The sequence below is a fragment of the Trichechus manatus genome, unplaced genomic scaffold (genome assembly GCF_000243295.1).
Source record: "Trichechus manatus latirostris isolate Lorelei unplaced genomic scaffold, TriManLat1.0 scaffold00128, whole genome shotgun sequence".
NCBI classification, from domain to species: Eukaryota; Metazoa; Chordata; class Mammalia; order Sirenia; family Trichechidae; genus Trichechus; species Trichechus manatus.
The window spans coordinates 8,343,249-8,348,139 of record NW_004444064.1 but is presented as its reverse complement, the minus strand read 5'-3'; positions in this window follow the sequence as shown (position 1 = coordinate 8,348,139).

Here is a 4,891-nt window from a genome sequence, read left to right as displayed (position 1 = left end):
GGGAACTGCCCTAACTGAATTAAGACACCTAACTACGATGGGGCTGATTGGACCCCGTGGTAGTAGGGGCCAGGTGGCTGCACTCAATCGACAAAGACAAGGTGGGCGTGGTTACAGTAATGGACAGAGGAGTCAAAGCATTAATCAGAATAGTCTGACTTGTATGGACTTATGGCCTTGCCTACTTAGTCACGGTGTCCCTAGGAGAGAAATAGATAGGAAATCTACTAAATATTTCCTTGATCTATACAAATGGATGAATTCTAGGTCAGGCAAACAGCAGTCTAACTCAAATTGCCAGAATAGAGAGTCACGGTCCCTCAATCAATTCCCAGATTTGAGCGAGTTTAAAGACCCACAACCCCTTGAATGAAGGGGAAGCCGATCCCCTTGAGGAAGGACTCCAATGCACTGCCCAAAATTTTTACTGTTAATCTTTCTTTCAGCCTTCCCCAAAGGGATCTACGGACTTTTACAAGAATGACTGTTCACTGGGGAAAAGGAACTAATCAGACTTTTCGGGGATTACTGAATACTGGCTCTGAGCTGACACTAATTCCAGGAGACCCAAAACGTCACTGTGGCCCACTAGTCAGAGTGGGGGCATATGGAGGTCAGGTTATTAATGGAGTCTTGGCTCATGTCCATCTCACAGTAGGTCCAGTGGGTCCCCGAACCCATCCTGTAGTGATTTCTCCAGTTCCAGAATGCATAATTGGAATAGATATACTCAGTAACTGGCAGAACCCCCACATTGGATCCCTGACAAATAGACTAAGGGCTATTATGGTAGGAAAAGCCAAGTGGAAACCATTAGAACTGCCTCTACCTAGGCAAATAGTAAACCAAAAGCAATACTGCATTCCTGGAGGGATTGCAGAGATTACTGCCACCATCAAGGACTTGAAGGATGCAGGGGTGGTGACTCCGACCACATCCCCATTCAACTCGCCTATTTGGCCTGTGCAAAAAACAGTTGGATCTTGGAGAATGACAGTAGATTATCGAAAACTTAACCAGGTGGTGACTCCAATTGCAGCTGCTGTTCCAGATGGAATTTCACTGCTTGAACAAATTAATACATCTCCTGGGACCTGGCATGCAGCTATTGATCTAGCTAATGCCTTTTTCTCCATACCTGTTTCAAAGGACCACCAGAAGCAGTCTGCCTTCAGCTGGCAAAGCCAAAAATACACCTTCACTTGCCTACCTCAGGGCTACATTAACTCTCCAGCCCTATGTCATAATTTAGTCCGCAGGGACCTTGATCGCCTTTCCCTTCCACATGACATCACACTGGTCCATTTCATTGATGACATTATGCTGATTGGACTTAGTAAGGAAGAAGTGTCAATGACTCTGTACTTATTGGTAAAGCACTTGTGTGCTAGAGGGTGGGAGATTAATCCCACAAAAATTCAGGCATCTTCCACTTCAGTGAAATTTCTAGGGGTCCAGTGGTGTGGGGCATGTCGAGACATTTCTTCTAAAGTGAAGGATAAGTTATTGCATCTTGCTGCTCCCACAACTAAAAAAGAGGCACAACGCCTAGTGGGCCTCTTTGGATTTTGGAGGCAACATATTCCTCATCTGGGTGTGCTACCCCGGCCTATTTAACAAGTGACTCGAAAAGCTGCTAGTTTTGAGTGGGGACCAGAACAAGAGAAGGCTCTGCAACAGGTTCAGGCTGCTGTGCAAGCTGCTCTGCCACTTGGACCATATGATCCAGCTGATCCAATGGTGCTTGAAGCGTCAGTGACAGATAGAGATGTTGTTTGGAGTCTTTGGCAGGCCCCTATTGGTGAATCACAGCACAGACCCTTAGGATTTTGGAGCAAAGCTCTGCCATCCTCTGCAGATAACTACTCTCCTTTTGAGAAACAACTTTTGGCTCGTTACTGGGCCTTAGTAGAGACACCATGGGACACCAAGTCACCATGTGGCCTGAGCTGCCCATCATGAACTGGGTGTTGTCTGATCCACAGAGTCATAAAGTTAGACGTGCACAGCAACCCTCCATCATTAAATGGAGGTGGTATATTCGAGATCAGGCCCGAGCAGAACCTGAAGGCACAAGTAAGTTGCATGAGGAAGTGGCCCAAATGCCCATGGTCTCCACTCTTGTCACATTACCTTCCATCTCCCAGTCTGCACTATGGCCTCCTGGGAAGTTCCTTATGATCAGTTGACTGAGGAAGAGAAAACTCGTGCCTGGTTTACAGATGGTTCTGCGCGATATGCAGGCGCCATTCGAAAGCGGAGAGCAGCAGCACTGCAGCCCCTTTCTGGGACCTCCCTGAAGGACAGTGGTGAAGGGAAATCCTCTCAATGGACAGAACTTCGAGGAGTGTACCTGGTTGTTCACTTTGCTTGGAAGGAGAAATGGCCAGATGTGCGATTATATACTGATTCATGGGCTGTGGCCAATGGTTTGGCTGGATGGTCAGGGACTTGGAAAGAACATGACTGGAAAATTGGAGAACACCTTAGGGTTTTACACAACAACCACCTGTATGATCAGCTGAACTTCTGATGACCATGGACGCCCCTTTATATGCCCCAGATTCCGGGTGCTGGCTGAGACCAAGATGGTCAGTGGTGCAGGGGGCATCAGGAGTCCACCACCTTCATTCCCAGGCCTGCTACCCCTGGGGTCTACAAACCAGGGCTCCCCAAGATGGCCTTTAGGCCCAGTGTCAAGCCAGAAGGGGACTCATAAGGTCCACCCAATGCGGAACTCTGCTCTCAGACATGGGACATCCTTGCACCCTGGTCCCCAGAGGCCACCTGACATATCCTGGGGCAGGGCCCAGATATGAAGCCCTCCAGGTACAGCGCTGGGGGCCCCTGGTGGGTGCCCTGGAGAACCAGGAGGGGCCAGGAAGGTGAGGAACTGCAGACAAAGGCACAGCAAGTATGAGACTATCCCAGGGAGACACAGAGACGCAGGACAGAGGGAGGCTGGAAACACACTGGGACTTTGGATGCGCCTTCACTGTCTGCTGGGAGCTCTCCCCTGCCTCCAGAACCTTCCTGCATCCTCCCCACTGGCCTTCTCCCCAGGTGGGCCTTCCCCCCACCAGCCCTCCTTTCCAACAGGGCCAGTTTCCAAGTAACCAAAACGGACTGGCCGCTAAATGGAGCCAGTTGCCCTCCTTCCTGCCCCCATACCCAAGGCATTAAAAAAAAAAAACAAAAACCCATTGTTGTCGAGTCAATTCCAACTCATAATGACCTTATAGGACAGAGCAGAACTGCCCCATAAGTGTTTCCAAGGAGCGGCTGGTAGATTCCAGCCGCTGACTTTTTGGTTAGCAGCCTGAGCTTTTAATCACTGTGCCATCAGGTTCCCCAACCTGGAATTTTCTAGGGGGCTTAGAAAAACTATAGAAAGATTCTTGGGGCCCCCTCCCAGAGTCTGATGCAGTATTTGGGGCCAGGACGGTGGCTGCATAATTAGAGAGGTCCCCCAGGACTCTGCCTGAGGGCTTGGGTTAAGTGAGAGTTACTCAGGTAAGATTACACTTCCTGGTGGACCCCCACAACCAGCCTGGGCTCCCTGTGTTACACTTCCTGGCAGAGCCTCCAACACACACACACACAGACGTACACACACATTCACACACTACCACCACGCCACCAGGCTGGCCCAGAGCAGGGGTGAGCTATAGCATATGTCTCAGCTTCACTGCTCACAGGACATCTCAGCCGCATCGGGCCACTCGATGCCCCCATCACCCGGGAGGTCATAAGGAAATGCTGCCATCCACCCTACCTGAGTAAAGACTCAGAGACAGCCTTGCCTGGAGTCCTAGTGTTGGAAGGGTCGGCTCAGAGCCCAGCCGGGGCTGCCGACAGGTGCACCGCTCTGTCCTCACCCTGGGTAAAGGTCATCTTCGGCAGACCCTGGTCTAGGCTTAAGCAGATCCCATTTACATCAGATTCCAGAACTTCCTTGGCTCCTTCTTAGCTTCCCTCTGCTTTTTCCACTAACTCTCAGGTCACATCCTAACCTCCCAGAAGGACTGAGCGAGGAAATGAAGGGGAGTTGATATTGTGCCAATGGTTACCAAAGCCTCTTCTTTGCACCTGGTCTCCAACTCAGAACCTAATCCTGAGAGCATGGTCTTGGGACCGGATGCCTGCATTCAAATCCCAAATTCTCCTACAACAGGTTCCACGACCTTGGGACAAGTGACCTAACCTCTCTGCACCAGTTTCCTTGTAACTGAGTGAAGCAAGTTATAACCAGAACCCAAACCTGCTGCCCTTAAATCGCTTCCGACTCTTGGTGACCCCCTCTGTTACAGAGTAGAGCTGCTCCATAGGGTTTTCTTGGCTGTAGTCTTTATGGAAGCAAATCACTAGGCCTTTCTTTCGCAATGTCGCTGGGTGAGTTTGAACCGCCAGCCTTTAGGTTAATAAAACCCATTGCTGTCAAGTCGATTCTGACTCATAGCAACCCTATAGGACGGAGTAGAACTGCCCTTAGGGTTTCCAAGGGCAACTGGTGAATTCGAACTGCCGACCTTTTGGTTAGCAGCCAAGCTCTTAATGACTGCAAATCACTTGTGCTGCTCAGGGACCTAAGTAAATTATAGAGCTTGAAACGGCGCCTGCTTGAACCCAGCCCCACAGCAACCTTGCTACTGTTACTGTGATAGCAGCATCAATAGCCCCATTGACTTCCCTCTCCTACGTTGCCTTGACTGAGCTGGGGCGGGGAGGGGGAGCCTGTGAGTGGTTCCAGCCACAGCACAGGTTTATTGGAAGAACTGGGTATCAATAAGAGGGAAGTTGCTAGGGGCCAAACAAATATTCAAGATGAGAATAAAGACCGAGCGGCTCTCCAGTTTAAAAAAAAAAAAAAAAGGCTGAAGTGCTGAACAGT